We start from the raw sequence: 19682 nt of genomic DNA, 5'->3' as shown, positions 1-19682 counted from the left end.
ATATTTCTAAATAGTCAAGATTAAATAGATCTTTAACTTAAAGTAATTCAACTTAAACAAAATATCAAAATATTATGAAAGTAAAATGTTTTAACACAAATATTTTAAATATAAAGTTAGGTCAATGTTATTAAGGCTAATGAAATCTAAAGCATCCCTTGTTTTGCTCAAATTCCTACAAAGTATAAACATGAAAAAAACAACATGAATATAAACCATATATATTAGTGATAAATCTAATTTTAAAAAATTAATATCATTGTTAATAAAAATAGTAATAATAATTTTCAATGTTATTATTAATATCATTGTTATAGAAAATAGTAATAAAAAGAGCTTTTTATAATTGGGTGGTTTAATTAATTAAATTGAATAAGGTTCAATTTTATTCAATGGCTTTTCAAGAGCGGAACGGAACATTTGGAATGGAACAGGAACGTTTCGGGTGGAATTTAGCCGAAAAATCCGGAACGGACCGAGATTTAAAATGAGATGAAATTTGTTCCGTTTTGTTTCGTTTTTTGAATTGGTATGGAATGTTTCGGCCATTCCGGGCGGAACGGAATGGAATTGACAACCTTGCCATTATTATCTTTAAAATCCGTTTTCCATGATTTATGATTTCTGAAACGTTGATTTTAACACTGGATCACAATTTAATATTATCTTTTCATAAATAAATTATCAAAAACATTTGAGTTGAATTGATTAAAAGTATGTTTGACAAAAAATAAATTATATTAACCTTTTTTTTTGTTTCTTTAAGAGAATTGATTAAAGTAAAATTTTGATTTTGATTTTATATAATTTTTTTTTTAAAATCAAATAATTATTTCTAATCAAATGTGTTTATGAATCTTCTTTCAATTAAGAGTTAAAAAATGAAATTTAAATACCTTCACGAGAATAATGATGAAAACCAAAATATTATAACTTAAGAACAAAGTTTACCAACTTGATATTATAAGAGTCACGACCCTAATTAATAATTAAGTAGTTAAAAATATCAATTCTGAGTGGTGTAGCTTAACTAGTTAGGTTTTGGATTTGCTTCCTAAAGATTACCAGTTCGAGTCTCACAAACCTCAGGGCCGTTAAAGGGCTACATGGTCGTTAACTTCAGGGCTCGTAGAACTAGTTGAGGTATATGCAAGCTGAAGGTTACCAGTTCTAGTTTCGCAAACCTCAGGATCACTGGAGACTTACATGATCGTTAACTTTAAAGTTTGTAAAATTAGTTGAAATACGCGAAAGCTGATCACCCCCGGGATGTGAGTATGATATCCCTCGGGTGTGAGTATGATGTTACTGTATTTTAAGTTATCTTATATCATTTAAGCATTTAATTTTCCTTCTCAAAAATGTAAAACAGATGTTGACAACGAGGTGGTCTTTTTTTTTAATCGATTGCCGTTTAAAAAAATAACAAGTTACTATCTTAAAAGAATAAAAGAACATAGAAATATATACTGCAAATCTTCATAGTTTATCGATTCAGGAAGTTAGATCGACAAAATTGAATTAAATTAAACAATGTTCCAAACGTGTATAACCTGCTGGCATGTTTAAAAGTATGGTTGTAATTATTTTTTAATGTGTTTATTATTTCAAAATATATCAAATAATTTTTTTATTTTTTAAAAATTATTTTTAAAATTAACGCATCAAAACAATCCAAAAAATAATAATAAAAAATTTAGCAAAAAAGAAATTTAAATTTTTAAAAAACACGGGTTAGCCTATGTTTTCAAACGATCTCTTAGCATTAATAAAGGAATTGATGAAAACTACAAATGAAATTTTTAATATATGTATATAACGGGTAAGATCTTTAACAATTTTTATTTTATACTTAAAATGTTTTGTGAAGTATAGACAATTTTAATTTCATAAATCTGACAAATATTTCTTATTTAATTTTGAAGCTTTTGTTAACTAAAAATATTGAATCATTGTACAAGTAAACCTTAATTTAAGTCTGCTTTTGAAATACATTCTATTTATGTCACTTTACACTTTAATATGATTAAAGTGATAAATTATATAGTTATCAATTCACTCTCTCAAACTTTAGGATTCAAGTGATAAATTACACAATATATTAGCGTTAAATTGAGAATTAATTTTCCTTACTTTTAACTCCTTTTCGCGGACCGTCCATCACTCCATCTTTTTTTCATTGATAAAATCTAAGAAAAAAACTAAATATAGACTTACCTTTTCATTTCAAAATCACAACGGATTTTAAATGAATTTCATGATTGGTGACGGCATACTGTATTTTAAATTGAGAATGCATTGTTGATAATTAATGACGAATTTATTTACGAGAGGTGATACCGTGATAGTGTGGGTGCAGGGTGGTTAGGTATTAGATAATACACCACTAGAATTATATTATTATTATTAATCATAAAAATCATTAACATAAATTATTTAAAAACAAGATTTGAACCCCAACACTTTATTTTTTGTTTTGGGGCAAATCCTTACTACTTGTGCTTATGGTTGTGGGGTTTTCACTTTTATTTCCTTTCCATTATTGGTTGCCTTATCATACCTTTGCCAATGTCTTATCATACCTTGAGGTATCACAACATGCACTAGCTACTTGAAATCAATGGAGTTGATTAACGAGGAAAGTGCTGGTGGGCTACTTCAAGCTCAAACCCATGTGTGGAATCATATATTCAACTTCATAAACTCCATGACTTCGAAATGTGCCGTTCAACTAGGCATACCAGATGTGATCCAAAAACATGGCAAACCCATGACCCTCTCTGACTTTGAAAAGTGCACTCTGGTTTCTTTTCCCAGCAAAATCTTAACGGCATTCACAGCCAAGAAGCCTACTCTCTTACCCAATCCACTCGTCTCCTCCTCAAGGATAACCCCTGGAGTATGAGACCTCTTTTACTTTTGGGGCTCGACCCAGTTCTGACAAAACCATGGGATTGCTTGAGCACCTGGTTCCAAAATGATGAAGCCACCGCATTTAGTGTTGCCCATGAAAAGACACTTTGGGAGTACGCTGGCCAAGATCCAAGACTCAACAATATCTTTAATGATGCCATGTCTAGTGATAGCATACTGGCTAGCAAGTTGGTTGTAAGCAAATGTAAAGGCATCTTGATGGGGTGAATTCTTTGGTGGATGTAGGGGGAGGCTTCGGAACTATGGCCAAGGGCATTGCTGAAGCATTGCCCCACATGGACTGCACTGTGTTTGATCTCCCCCATGTGGTTTCTGAATTGCAAGGCTACAAAATTTTGAAGTATGTAGTGGGGGATATGTTTCAGGCAGTTCGTCCAGCAGAAGCAATTTTACTCCAGGTAAATTAATGTCAACAGTATTCTTCTACCAGCACTATATATTAAATTTGCATATATATATATATATATATATATATATATATATAAACGTCTTTCATTAGTTTTTCTTTGAGAGGTGCTTATATACACACGTCCATCAGTGAGCTTATATTTTGACACATTTATAACTATTCCATTCCTGACCTCTGCGTACACATGCATATGAAGATTTATATTCAAAGATGGACATCATCTCTGATAAGAGTTATCATTAAGACCAATTGTACTTAGCATAGAACTCATTGTATCTATCAGTTTGTTCCCTTGTATTTATCCAATCCTATTATATAGGACTCTTGAGCTGTAACCTCGTTATATAATGCCAAGCCATCTCCTCTCATCAGTAAGGAGATTTACAGCCGTATTACACAATCTGTTTAACACTTATATGGTATCAGAGCCTCGGTTGGAGATTGAAATCATGGCAGATTCATCTTCTTCATACTCTTCTCTTCCGCTCAACACAATGGTACACATACTTACCATTAAACTGACCTCCTCCAACTATCTATTATGGAGAAATCAGTTTGTTCCCCTGTTAACTAGTCAAGAACTCTTTGGTTACTTGGATGGGAGCATTGTTGCTCCATGTGCTGTGATCACTGATTCCAGTGGAGTCACAAAGCCAAATCCTGCTCACAATTCTTGGCTACATACAGATCAAATGCTTCTGAGTTTGTTGCTTTCTTCCCTCACGGAAGAGTCCATGAGTGAGGTGTTGGGTTTACGACACTCACAGGAGGCTTGGCAAGCTCTTGAAGTTTCCTTCTCACACCGATCAAAGACTCGTGAGTTGCAACTCAAAGATGAACTTCAGTTAATGCAGCGAGGATCTCAATCTGTTGCTGAGTTCTCCAGAATTTTCAAAGGACTTTGTGATCAACTGGCAGCCATTGGTCGTCCTGTTGATGACACAGATAAAGTCCATTGGTATTTACGAGCATTGGGACCAGACTACAAAATTTTCTCTACCACAATGATCTCACAGCATCCATTACCCTCCTTCTCTGAGATTGTTCCAAAAGCATTGAGTCATGAGATATTTGCTAAATCTGTTTCCCACTCACCATCCAATTCTGTTTACTATACACAACAGACTTCACGTAGGTCAGAACCAAAGAGAGGAAAGTCGCGCTTTTCCGCGACCTCTACATACTCTGGCAGTGTTAAACCATCATCCAACACTGCGGTTTACTGTCAGCTATGTGACAAAGAGGGTCACTTGGCTAAACGTTGCTGGAATTTCCTGAAGCTTAAAAAGAAACAGTCTGCAAACATCGCTGAAGCCTTTTCTGCATGCACAGTCCAAGATTTTAACAATCATGAGTGGTTTCCTGATTCTGGTGCCACCTCTCGCATAACAAATAACTCGGAAAATTTGGATGTCTCCACTGTTTACACTGGCAATGAACGTGTCCTGGTTGGTAATGGACAATCTCTTCCAATTTCTCATAAAGGTTCTGTTTCTAATAATGTTTCTCAAAGCTCCCTTGTTTTGTCTAATGTTCTTGTTGTTCCAAACATTACAAAAAATCTTATTTCTATTAGTCAACTCACAAAACAACTTAACTGTCAGGTTATATTTGATTCTTCTGGTTTTGTGATACAGGATCTAGCTACCAGAACGGTATTGGGGTCGGTCGATGTGAGAATGGTCTCTATGTTCTTGATCAACATCACTGCGCTCTTGCTTCAATCATGTCTTCCAAGAAGCCACGAGCCACAGTTCGACTATGGCATGCACTACTAGGTCATCCACATTTTCGTTTAGTTGCCTCTCTATCTAGAATAGGTTCTATTTCTTGTAGTGACAAATTGACTCAAACAGATTATTCACATTGCGATGGTTGTCAACTTGGTAAAAGTCATCGTTTACCATTCTCTCTTAATGATAAACGTTGTGACCTTCCCTTTGATCGTTTACATTGTGATTTATGGGGCCCATCACCAATTTCTTCCGTTAATGGTTATCGTTACTATGCTGTTTTTATCGATGACTGTACTCGATTCAGCTGGATGTTTCCTTTGAAACATAAATCTGATTTTTTTGATACATTCATCAACTTCCAAAATTACATTACCACACAATTTTCAGCAAAACTAAAATCATTTCAATGTGATGGTGGGACTGAATTTACCAATACTAAGTTTCGAAATCATTTACAATCTCATGGTATTGTTCAGCGCCTAGCATGTCCATATACTCCCAGCCAAAATGGCATTGCAGAACGCAAACATCGGCATGTTACAGAAACAGGTCTTACTCTTATGTTTCATGCTCGTCTACCAGTATCCTTGTGGGTTGAGGCATTCTCTACAACAGTATTTCTCATAAACCGACTCCCTTCACCGTCTCTTGGTGGTCAGACTCCTTATGATTTACTGTTTGGTAAGAAACCTGATTATTCCATGCTTCGCACCTTTGGGTGTCTTTGCTTTCCTTATTTACGTGATTATTCGCCACATAAATTATCTCCAAAATCTGCTCCGTGTGTCTTTTTAGGTTACAGTACCCTTCACAAGGGTTTTCGATGCTTCGATCGACAAACACGTCGTGTCTATGTCTCTCGTCACGTAAAGTTTTTTGAAACTGTTTTTCCCTATATCAATGGTTCTGTCACTAACATGTCATCCACCAATGACTATAGCACTTTCTTTGAATGTGCAGAATGTTTGTCTAGTCCTTCTCTTTCAACTGTTGACTCTGTCCTCTCACCATCATCATCCAGTTCCTCATGTTTGCCTTGCAGTGACAGTCTAGCGCCACTGTTTCCCATATCTGCAGACTCCTCCACTCCACTGTCCGTTCCCTCCTCTTCCAATGTAGCCTCGCCATCTCTCGAGTCTTCCCAACCTTCTCTACTCACTAACAGCCATCCTATGGTTACTCGAGGGAAGGCTGGTATTGTTAAACCACGGGTCCAACATGCGATGACTGTTTGCTCTTCTTTGCAGCCCTTTCAGACTCTACTTGCTCTCAAGGAGCCATGAGGCTTTAAATCAGCCGCCAAACATCCTGAATGGTTGTCTGCTATGGACTCTGAAATTCAAGCATTGCAGAGGAATGACACTTGGACTCTGGTACCTCGTCCTGCATCACACAATGTGGTTGGTTGCCGATGGATTTTTAAGACCAAACTTCGATCTGATGGGTCAATTGAGCGTCATAAAGCACGTCTCGTGGCTCAAGGGTTTTCTCAGATTAAGTGTTGCGATGTCGCGGTCGCACAAATTAATTACCCTAGCTTCAAACACAACACACAAGATAGTATAGAGCAAGCAAGGGGTCGATCCCACGAGGAAGATTCAAGTCAGATTTTTATGCTAGATGATATGCAATTTGGGGGGGGGGTTGGACGTTATCTAGGCTAAAGCAAAAGAAAACAGAAAACTATCAAACTAAATTTAATAAAATCAGAAAATTATCAAGAGAACAAACCTTGGTCACAAGCACACATCCACCTACAGAAATCAGAACTGATCATGGAAACGAAACATCAATTTATATTCTGAATATTTATCTCTTCTTAACATTGGTTAGTTAACGGATCCGCCGTATAACTAGCCCTAACCATCAAACAACCACAGTGTCCGCACTAGTAATTTAATTCAATGGCAGCCTTAAGAACTAGATAAGTTGATTAATCAAGAAAACATAACTGTCCGCAGTCTATGTTTGATTTGATTGAATGTTCTCCCTAAGATTAATAACGTAGATCCGCCACAATTATTAAACTCAGTTGCTTCACAAGTTCATATACCACAACTCCGGTTTTGATATCAAACTTAACAATAGATTGTCTACAATAATAACTTAGAGTCCGCTCTAGCAATTAAAATAAACAATCATAGGAAAAATAAGCATAGGAGAACAAACATATTCATCATATAAACTGAAAAGAAAAGGTAAAATAAATCTCACAGTTCTTGAAATCCGAAGGTTTCCGTGTCCTTGCAACCAAGAAAAAGTGTTTAGCCTTGCATGTTTGTTGAACAACTAATCAAAAAGAAGAAAGAATGCATAATTTAGGGTTTCTTAGAGGAAGGGGGCGTTTTTCTCTCCTTGGCTGGCTGCTCCCCTTCTCTTCTCTCATTCTTTTTATATCCTAGGAAACCCTAGGTCTCTATTTTACAAAATAGTCCTCCATTAAGTAGACTGTTTACATTTAAGTACTTCAATAACTATTTTCCTAAAAAGGAGAAATAGCCTTGCATGAAATCTTCAAGCTTTGATTTAGAGGAGCTAAATTGCTGAAATAAAAACTTGGATATCGGTTTAAATGCTTCGGAATGTCATTTGGACTCGTTTCTTCACGAAACCTGTTTGCTGGCAGAATTCAGATGTCATCTTTGAAAAATCATATCTCCCTCATATGACATCGTTTTTGGCTGCAATTTTGAGCGTTTATATAACTTTGAGTCATGAATCCAACAAAATTGAGTTTGCATCAATTGGACTTCTGTAGCTCCAGATATTCAAGTTGGAATGGCCAAAGGTCAACACTGGCAGATTGCGAGATTTGACTTTGAAGGCTGCGATTTCCATGCTCTTCCTTATTTTATTTTCTTGCCTTAGATGTCCAGAAAGGTATGGATGTTACCTTTTTAATTCCACTGGAATCACTTCATTTCAACCTCTAGAGCTCACGCTCTGCACAAAACATCAACTGAAGGTCAAATCTGCCAATTATCTCCAATTTACTCCTTTTTGCATCTTTCATCCAACAGTGCCTTCAAAACATAAAACAAAAAATATCAAGGCATTTTATATATAAAACATAGGCAAAACACTAGTTAAATGTGGGTGAAACTATTGAATAATATGGTTGCATCAAATACCCCCACACTTACCTCTTGCTCGTCCTCGAGAAAGGATAGGTAAAACCAAATTGAAGTTAAATTAAATGAAATCACTATGACTAATCTTCTAATCTCCCATCAATATCCAAGAATATATGCATTATAAACAAGAACACAATTAAGAAGGATAAAGAGTATAAATTTTCATGAATTTATTTACATGCAAACTTCAAAACTTAATTAATCGTCGGGATTTAAATGAAATCTATGCCATGCCAAAGTGATAGGTCCTCTCATTGATATACACTCCAACACTCACGTGTTTAGGGCTTATGTGTTTAAATCTCTCAAATTCAATCAATGAATATGTTCTACTATAAGCTTGCTCTTCAATCTCATCTCCATTAATAACATATTACAAACAATGCATGAATCAAAAGGTCTTATTTTCTGGTTGTAATGGGGCTAAGGTAAAGGTGAGGTAAAAGAGAGTAAAAGAAAAAGGTTCAAACCAAAGAAAGTAGAGCATTCTGAAAAATGATATTTCAAACAAGATATTCCATCGAAGCACATAAATTTTCCATCTTTAATCACCAATGCTTAACTTCTTTTGATTTCAAGCTTTTTCAATATAAAATCTTAAGAACATAAAGGAACACTTTTTTCTTTTTCTTTTTCTTTTTTCTGTTTTTTTTTTTTTTTTTTACCTTTGGCAACTTTGCCCATCTTTTCATCAAACATCACTTCTTCTTTCTTTTCACATAATTTCCAACCATAATTCCATGAAATATCACTAGTATATGCTCTACTAATCCTTGGCCAAGGGAAAAGGAAAACATATATAAAGTTAAGGCTTATACATGGATAAAGCAAAGAAAAGATAAACAAGCTCAAAAGGGGTTTACTAAGGATAATATGCTTTAGGTTGGCTTTTTGGATCAAATGGTTAAAATTCCTAATGCCTTTATCATCTTCATGTATGTATGTAATATGAATGTAATCTCAACAAGATATGAAGCAAGTTCTAAAGATACATATCATTGAAAGAAGGCACAATCAAAGAATATAATGTTGAAGGCTCAAAAGCTTGCATTGGTATAACACTATAAAGTCAACATGGCATATTCTCAAAGTCAATCCCTAAACCAATTAAACCTTAAAACTTGCATGCACACTCCTTCATTCGATTTATATCTTCATCTATCTCAACTAATTCTCATACATAATACTCATATTCTCAAAAACCAATGGGAGTTCAAAAGATCAAACATAATTTTTTTTTATTTTGAAAAATAACAAAGAAAACCAAAATTAGAAAACCAACATTCTCCCAATACCCCCACACTTAAAACATAACATTGTCCTCAATGTTAAAATAAAAGAAAAGGAATATTGGAGAATGACAAAAATAAAGTAAAATGCGAAAAATAAAAGACAAGGGAAAAAGAAAGCAAATCTGTTTTTTTTTTTTTTTGTGCTGGGTTGCCTCCCAGTAAGCGCTTTTGTTTTATGTCATTGGCTCGACATGTTGCATGCTTATTCTTCATAGATTGGTTCAGCTAACTCCGCAGAAGCAGTGAGTTCTGTCGTCCAACCTTCATAGAAAGGTTTCAAGCGATGCCCATTGACCTTGAGTACTTTGTTGGTTTCTAAACTTGTAATTTCAACTGCACCATAAGAAAAAACATTAGAAACAACAAATGGTCCAATCCAACGAGAGCGTAACTTTCCAGGAAAAAGTTTCAAACGCGAATGATAAAGAAGGACTTTGTCTCCAACATTAAACTCTTTTCTTGTAATCATTCGGTCATGGAGACTCTTAGTCTTTTCTTTATAAATCCTTGCATTCTCGTAAGCATCATTTCGAATCTCTTCCAACTCTTGCAATTGCAACTTTCTTGCAATCCCAGCAGCATCATAATCCATGTTACATTTTTTAATGGCCCAAAAAGCTTTGTGTTCAAGCTCCACCGGTAGATGACATGCTTTTCCATAAATCATCCTATAAGGTGACATTCCTATAGGTGATTTGTAAGCAGTCTGATAAGCCCAAAGTGCATCACCAAGTCGTAGACTCCAATCTCGCCGGTTAGGTTGCACTGTCTTCTCCAAAATGGACTTGATTTCTCGATTTGAAATTTCAGCTTGGCCATTCGTTTGAGGATGGTATGCTGTGGAAGTTCGATGAGTCACATGATATTTGCGTAACAATGCTTCCATTGAACGATTGCAAAAATGAGTGCCACGATCACTAATGATAGCTTTAGGGATTCCAAACCTGTCAACTATGTGAGTCCTGACAAAATCTAAAACAACCTTAGCATCGTTAGTTCGTGTGGCTTTCGCCTCAATCCATTTGGACACATAATCAACAGCAAGAAGGATATAAAGATTGCCAAAAGAAGAAGGAAATGGACCCATAAAATCAATACCCCAAACATCAAAAATTTCACTCACAAGAATATTTGTTAAAGGCATTTGATTCTTGTGAGTGATATTACCTGTTTTTTGGCATTTTTCACATGATTTGCAAAAATGATATGCATCCTTAAAAATAGAAGGCCAATAAAAACCACTTTCAAGTACCTTGTGGGCCGTTCTTTTTGCTCCAAAATGCCCACCACAAGAATGAGAATGACAAAAGGTAAGAATGGAATGAAATTCATCTTGTGGTACACATCTCCTAACTACTTGATCCACACAAAATTTCCACAGATAAGGAGTATCCCAAAAATAATATTTAGCATCAGCTCGTAACTTGTCTTTTTGGGATGTAGACAAACCTGGAGGGAATTCTTTGGTGACTAAATAGTTCACCAAATCAGCATACCATGGTCTTGTAGAGGAATGTAACACATACAACTGCTCATTGGGGAATGTCTCTCTTATTGTTTCGGTTTGTATATCCTCAGTCCTTAGTCGGCTCAAGTGATCAGCCACATGATTTTCGGCACCTTTTTTGTCTTTGATCTCAAGATCAAATTCTTGTAAAAGCAAGATCCACCTAATCAATCTTGGTTTGGACTCCTTTTTCTTCAAAAGATACCTTAAAGCTGCATGATCAGTAAAAACAATGACTTTTGTACCAAGTAGATATGACCTAAATTTTTCAAGAGCAAACACCACTGCAAAAAGTTCCTTCTCAGTTGTATGGTAATTGCATTGTGCACCGTCCAACATGCGGGAAGCATAGGCGATAACATGCAAATTCTTCCCAATTCTTTGCCCAAGGACAGCCCCTACCGCATAGTCACTTGCATCACACATTATCTCAAAAGGCTCATCCCAATTTGGTGGTTGGATGATAGGGGCAGATGTGACACGCCTCTTAAGCTCATCATGGGCATCTTTACATGCTTGATCAAACACAAAATCCACTTCTTTGGCTAATAGTTTGCACAAGGGTGCTGTAATCTTTGAGAAATCTTTAATAAAGCGTCGATAGAAACCTGCATGGCCAAGAAAAGAACGAATTTCCCTCACGCAGGAGGGGTAAGGCAATGATGAAATAACGTCTATTTTAGCTTTATCAACCTCTAATCCACGTGAAGACACAACATGCCCAAGAACTATTCCTTGTTCTACCATAAAATAACACTTCTCATAGTTTAAGACAAGGTTAGTTTCAATGCACCTTTTCAAGATCAAAGATAAATTTTCTAGACATTTATCAAAAGAATCACCATACACCGTGAAATCATCCATGAAAACCTCAATTATTCTTTCAACATAGTCAGAAAAAATACTCATCATGCATCTTTGAAAAGTTGCAGGTGCATTACAGAGACCAAAGGGCATTCTCCTATATGCATATGTACCAAATGGACATGTAAATGTAGTCTTTTCTTGATCCTCAGGATTAATAACAATCTGATTGTATCCACTATATCCATCAAGAAAGCAATAAAAAGACTTACCTGCTAGGCGTTCAAGCATTTGATCCATGAATGGTAATGGAAAATGATCTTTGCGTGTAGCAAGATTTAGCTTTCTGTAATCAACACACTTTCTCCATCCACTCGAGATGCGAGTAGGAATGAGCTCATCATTTTTGTTTTTCACCAACGTGATTCCGGTCTTTTTAGGCACCACATGGATTGGCGCAACCCATTTACTGTCCGTGATGGGATAAATGACTCCTGCATCTAACAGTTTTAAAATTTCAGCTTTCACTACCTCCATCATAGGCGGGTTCAACCTCCTTTGCATTTCCCTTGTTGGTTTCACATTGTCCTCCAATAGTATGTGATGCATACACATTGAGGGACTAATGCCCTTGATGTCAGCTAAAGTCCATCCAATGGCCGTCTTGTGATCACATAACAATTTCACAAGTTTTTCCTCTTGCGTATTTGTCAAACCTGATGCTATAATAACGGGAAGTGTATTGTTGTCGCCAATGAATACATACTTCAAATTATCGGGCAAAGGTTTCAATTCTAACTCGGGTGCCTGTAAAATAGATGGCAAAAGCTTTTTATGTGAGAGTACTAAATCAACAAAGACATTACCATGGGGAACAGTTTGCAATGATTGCAAAGCCAATGCTGATTCGTGCACGTTTTGGGGAACACATATGTGCCTCTCCATCTCTTCTATCTCGGTAAAATCATAGCCATAGCTCAAAGCTACGCTTAATCCATCCTCACAATCAAAATCAAAAACTTGCTGCACACACTTATCAACTTGGTCATAGCATGTGATAGAATAAACATTGCTATAAGGATATTTCATTGCATCATGAAAATTAAATTCAATCTTTTCATCTCCTACTTCCATAGACAAAGTATCCTTACCACAATCTATCCTTGTATTGGCAGTTTTCAAGAATGGTCTCCCAAACAATATAGGAGTGCTGTTTGATGAATCACAAGAATCATGTTCCATATCAAGAATATAAAAGTCGCATGGAATGACCAAACTATCAATCTTAACTAGGACATCTTCTATCACACCAAGTGGGTAAACAAAACTACGATCCGCAAGTTGTATTACAATGCTAGTTTTATTCAAAGGCTCAAGACTAAGAGAATCATAAACATGTTTGGGCATAACACTAATGGATGCACCTAAATCGCATAAAGCTCTTTTAAAACTAGCATTACCAATAACACATGGGATAGTAAACGCACCTGGGTCTTTTTGTTTCAAAGGCAGATTCTTTTGAACAACGGCAGATACAACTTCACCCATACTTACCGTTTCATGACCTTTCAGTTTGAAAGCTCTCTTAGTAGTACACAACTCCTTCAAGAATTTTGCATACTTGGGAATTTGCTTGATAGCATCAAGCAAAGGAATGTTGAGTTCTACTTTCTTGAAAACCTCTAAAATCTCTTTTTCTTTGTCCTCTTTCTTTGACCTAGAAGAACTCACAGGAAAGGGTGGAATTGTTTTAAAACTGGAAGTCATTGATTGAGGACTTACCTTTAGAGTGTTGGTCGTGGTTTCAATTTGTGAAGGAGAAGGATGTTTCTTTTTTGTACTCAATTCAATTTCTATCTCTTCTTCTTCCTCCATCTCAATTTGTTTCGACCTTTTCTCTTCAAGTTCTTTCCCACTTCGCAGCATGATCGCACTAACATTCTCTTTTGGATTCAATGCTTGGGAGGGCAATTTTCCATTCATTTGTGCTTCCAATTTCCCCACACTTGAAGCTACTTGCCCCATTTGCTTCTCCAAGTTGTGAATACTTGACCTTGTTCCCTGTTGAAAAGACATGACATTTTGTTGCAAGGTCACAGTGTTAGAAGCCAAAGTTTTCATCATCTCACGAAGATCATCACTGGATGACGACCCCATAACATTGGAGTTTGTGAATGAAGGGGGTTGTCTTGCTTGATAATTCTGTTGGGGCTGAAATCCATGGGGATGGAATTGTCGGCCTTGATTGCCTTGTTGAGGCTGGTTCCCATACCGTAGGTTGGGATGATCTCTCCATCCAGGATTGTACGTGTGGGAAAAAGGATCATACTTACGCTGAGGTTGTCCATTGAATGCTCCATCAACTGCATTAGCTTGTTCAATGTAATCTTCTTGCATTGTTGGGCACATATCTGAAGCATGTCCTTGTAAGGAGCATATGCTACAAACTTTCACCTGCTGTACATTGCCACAAGCCAAAGAACGCACAAGAGAAGTAAGATCATTAACTTTATTCTCAAGGTTAGAAATACTTATCTCATTTACTCGTTTATTTGCAAAGTCTCCACGAGTGCCAAACTGTTTCGAGTTGGCTGCCATGTTTGAGATCAATTGGCGTGCAACCTCGGGTGTCTTATCTACCAATGCCCCTCCACTTGCAGCATCAATGATACTACGGTCAGTAGGCATCAATCCTTCATAGAAATATTGAATGAGCAGCTGATCGGGTATTTGATGATGAGGGCATTGAATGCACAGTTGCTCAAATCTTTCCCAATACTCGGAAAGTGTCTCTCCATGAGATTGTCGAATCCCACATATTTCTTTCCTTATGTTGGCAACTCGAGATGCTGGGAAATACTTCTCAAGGAAGATCTTCTTCATGCCATTCCACGTTCCAATTGAACCTGGGAGAATGGAGAAAAGCCATACCTTTGCTGCCCCTTTTAAAGAGAAAGGGAAGGCTTTCAACTTAACCTGTTCTTCATCAACTCCATTCGGTTTCATGCCAACGCAAACCATATGGAATTCCTTGAGATGAGTATGAGGATCTTCTCCTGCAAGACCATTGAAAGTTGGTAGCAAATGTATAAAACCAGATTTGAGCTCAAAGTTTACATTATTGTCGATGTTTATGCACAATGGCTGATTTTCCACGTTAGGAGCAGCAAGCTCCTTGAGTGTTTGTTGTCGTGCAACAGCCATGGTGTTAAGGCGAGCTTCCTTTCGTAACCTGCGTAAAGTTTTTTCTATTTCGAGATCCAAATGCACTTGAATTTGATTAGTAGAACGGGTTACTGGCATAAATCATCAAGAAAATTCAAAATAAACCAACCACACAAGAGATCGAAAACAATGCAAATTGTACAAAAATCCTACGGTAGAAAACAAAAACTGCCTAAAAACCCTAGAAAACAGCGGAATTTGGCCTCGATAGGGTGGGGCTAGTGGTTTACCACTAGTCCTGTTTAGAACGTCGTTTCCCTTCAGGAAACAAATGGCCGATACCTAATTCCACCAAAAAATCTGTTTTGAACAGTACCGCTGCCGTAATGAACAGTACCGCAACAAACAAAAATTCTGTTTTTTTTTTTTCAGAAAAAGAAATAACAATCACAGCAAATAAAAATAATAGCACAAGAATCAACTAAAATTACTTCCCCGGCAACGGCGCCAAAATTTGTTGCGATGTCGCGGTCACACAAATTAATTACCCTAGCTTCAAACACAACACACAAGATAGTATAGAGCAAGCAAGGGGTCGATCCCACGAGGAAGATTCAAGTCAGATTTTTATGCTAGATGATATGCAATTTGGGGGGGGGGGGTTGGACGTTATCTAGGCTAAAGCAAAAGAAAACAGAAAACTATCAAACTAAATTTAATAAAATCAGAAAATTATCAAGAGAACAAACCTTGGTCACAAGCACACATCCACCTACAGAAATCAGAACTGATCATGGAAACGAAACATCAATTTATATTCTGAATATTTATCTCTTCTTAACATTGGTTAGTTAACGGATCCGCCGTATAACTAGCCCTAACCATCAAACAACCACAGTGTCCGCACTAGTAATTTAATTCAATGGCAGCCTTAAGAACTAGATAAGTTGATTAATCAAGAAAACATAACTGTCCGCAGTCTATGTTTGATTTGATTGAATGTTCTCCCTAAGATTAATAACGTAGATCCGCCACAATTATTAAACTCAGTTGCTTCACAAGTTCATATACCACAACTCCGGTTTTGATATCAAACTTAACAATAGATTGTCTACAATAATAACTTAGAGTCCGCTCTAGCAATTAAAATAAACAATCATAGGAAAAATAAGCATAGGAGAACAAACATATTCATCATATAAACTGAAAAGAAAAGGTAAAATAAATCTCACAGTTCTTGAAATCCGAAGGTTTCCGTGTCCTTGCAACCAAGAAAAAGTGTTTAGCCTTGCATGTTTGTTGAACAACTAATCAAAAAGAAGAAAGAATGCATAATTTAGGGTTTCTTAGAGGAAGGGGGCGTTTTTCTCTCCTTGGCTGGCTGCTCCCCTTCTCTTCTCTCATTCTTTTTATATCCTAGGAAACCCTAGGTCTCTATTTTACAAAATAGTCCTCCATTAAGTAGACTGTTTACATTTAAGTACTTCAATAACTATTTTCCTAAAAAGGAGAAATAGCCTTGCATGAAATCTTCAAGCTTTGATTTAGAGGAGCTAAATTGCTGAAATAAAAACTTGGATATCGGTTTAAATGCTTCGGAATGTCATTTGGACTCGTTTCTTCACGAAACCTGTTTGCTGGCAGAATTCAGATGTCATCTTTGAAAAATCATATCTCCCTCATATGACATCGTTTTTGGCTGCAATTTTGATCGTTTATATAACTTTGAGTCATGAATCCAACAAAATTGAGTTTGCATCAATTGGACTTCTGTAGCTCCAGATATTCAAGTTGGAATGGCCAAAGGTCAACACTGGCAGATTGCGAGATTTGACTTTGAAGGCTGCGATTTCCATGCTCTTCCTTATTTTATTTTCTTGCCTTAGATGTCCAGAAAGGTATGGATGTTACCTTTTTAATTCCACTGGAATCACTTCATTTCAACCTCTAGAGCTCACGCTCTGCACAAAACATCAACTGAAGGTCAAATCTGCCAATTATCTCCAATTTACTCCTTTTTGCATCTTTCATCCAACAGTGCCTTCAAAACATAAAACAAAAAATATCAAGGCATTTTATATATAAAACATAGGCAAAACACTAGTTAAATGTGGGTGAAACTATTGAATAATATGGTTGCATCATTAAGGGTCTTGACTTTGATGACACATTTAGTCCGGTTGTTCGCCCAGCTACTGTTCGCCTGATTCTCTCATTAGCACTTACATCTGGCTGGCGTTTACATCAGCTTGATGTCAATAATGCATTTCTCCATGGCCTTCTTCATGATGAAGTCTACATGGAACAACCTCCAGGCTATACTGATCCTTTGTTTCCTCGGCATGTCTGTCATCTCAAACGAGCACTATATGGCTTGAAACAAGCACCTAGAGCTTGGTTCCATCGCTTCAGCTCTTTTCTGCTTCAGATTGGTTTTCTTTCCAGCAAAGCTGATTCATCATTATTTGTCTATCACACTACTCTTGGGACAGTTTATCTACTCCTCTATGTTGATGACATCATAATTACTGGTAGTAACACATCTCTAGTTCATCAGTTTATTGCTTCACTTTCCAAGGAGTTCTCACTTAAAGACTTAGGTGTTCTTCATTATTTTCTTGGTGTTGAAGTTCAGCCTACTGATCAGGGTCTCCTCCTCAGCCAAACAAAGTATGCCATTGATCTCTTGCAGCGAGCTTCCATGGTTGATGCTAAGCCAATCTCTACTCCCTTTGTTGTGGAACAACATTTGATAGCTGAAGGAACTTTGTATACTGATCCTACCTTGTTTCGTTCTTTGGCCGGTGCACTACAATACCTGACAATCACCAGACCTGATTTGTCATTCAGCGTTAATTGCATTTGCCAATTTATGCACTCCCCAACAGAGGATCACTTCCGTGCACTTAAACACATTTTACGATATATTAAAGGCACTGTTCACTATGGTCTTCAGCTGCATAAACAATCTACTCATGCACTTCTTGGTTATTCTGATGCTGACTGGGTCGGTTGCCCTGACACTCGTCGATCTACCACTGGTTATGCAATCTTTCTTGGTTCCAATTTAATTTCATGGTCTTCCAAGAAACAGAGCACTGTCTCGCGTTCCAGTGCAGAAGCTGAGTATCGCTCCTTAGCTGTCGCAACTGTTGATATTGCTTGGATTGTTCAAATACTCAGAGACCTTCATGTTACATTACCAGCTTCCCCTACTTTGTGCTGTGACAATCAAAGTGCCATCTTCATGGCTGGTAATCCTGTTACTCGTCCACGGTCCAAACATATTGCCATTGACTACCATTTTGTCCGTGAGCTTGTTGCTAATGGCTCACTGAAGTTACAATTCGTTCCTTCTTCCCTGCAGCTTGCTGACTCCCTTACAAAAGGTGTGTCCAAATCACAATTCTTTCTCTTTCGAAACAAGCTTCGCGTTCTTCCTTCTCCCACGCTTACCTTGCAGGGGGATGATAAGAGTTATCATTAAGACCAATTGTACTTAGCATAGAACTCATTGTATCTATCAGTTTGTTCCCTTGTATTTATCCAATCCTATTATATAGGACTCTTGAGCTGTAACCTCGTTATATAATGCCAAGCCATCTCCTCTCATCAGTAAGGAAATTTACAGCCGTATTACACAATCTGTTTAATACTTATAATCTCTAACCCAAAAATCTATACTACGAAATTTTTATATACATGCATATGAAGATTTTTTTTCCCGTCTTCATTTATTCATGCTACATATCTTATGGCAAATGAAAAACAGTGGATACTGCATGACTGGAATAATGAACGCTGCGTGAAAATACTTAAATGATGCAAACAAGCAATTCCGAGCAAGGGGCTGCAGAAAGTTGGGAAGGTGATAATTATAGATATGGTGAGAGAGAACCAGAATGGAGACGAGGGGTCAATTGAAACGCAGTTGCTTTTTAATCTAGAAATGATGGTGGCTTTTAGTGGCATGAGAGAAATGAAAAGGAGTGGGCTAAGCTCTTCTTTGATTCTGGTTTCCTCAACTATAAGATACATCCTGTGCCAGGCACAAGAGCTGTCATTGAGCTTTATCCCTGATAAGATCTTAGTGTTTTGTTTTGTTTTGTTCTGTTCTGTTTTTTTTTGTATGTTTATGTTTAAAACTTCATGATATTATAGTTTTCAAAACCATGTTCTGTACTAAAGTTTAGCTATGAATTGCTAAAATAGTTTGACATTTTGGGTGCTTTTATTTTTTGGAAAATAAAATTCGAGAAATTATTTTTTAAATTTTTTTGTGTTTGTTTGCTATTAGAAAAGTTGGTCAATGAAAAACACTTTCCAGTCAAAGAAAAATTTGGCTTGGTTTCTATGAAAGTGTTTTCCTTTTATTTTAGACAGAAAACACTTTCCGGAAGTTGTGAAAAATTTAGAAATGTCATATTATTTGCTGATTATATCAAATTTAGTCCCCAAACTTTTGATTGTTATATATATTTTGTTTTGAATATTTATTTTTTAATTTCATTCCTTAGAATTTAATATTTATATTAACTTTGGTCCTCATTTTTATAATTGTTATTTGCTTTTCCCTTATTATTTTTTAATTTAAATTTTTAATCTATTAAATTTGATCCTCATTCTTTTGATTGTTACTTATTTTATTTGAAATAATTTATGAAATGGTAATTATTATTATTATTTTAATTTCTTCATCTT

The 19682-nt window shown here is 36.4% G+C and overlaps 1 pseudogene; it reads left to right on the top strand.

The window, feature by feature from the left end:
- Positions 1-2604: 2604 nt before the first annotated feature.
- Positions 2605-19061, top strand: LOC133669122 (trans-resveratrol di-O-methyltransferase-like; annotated as a pseudogene).
- Positions 19062-19682: the final 621 nt, after the last annotated feature.

Source organism: Populus nigra, chromosome 12 (assembly GCF_951802175.1).
Source record: "Populus nigra chromosome 12, ddPopNigr1.1, whole genome shotgun sequence".
Taxonomy (NCBI): Eukaryota; Viridiplantae; Streptophyta; class Magnoliopsida; order Malpighiales; family Salicaceae; genus Populus; species Populus nigra.
Note: the sequence above shows the minus strand (reverse complement) of the source record. Positions and strands in the feature narration are given on the sequence as shown.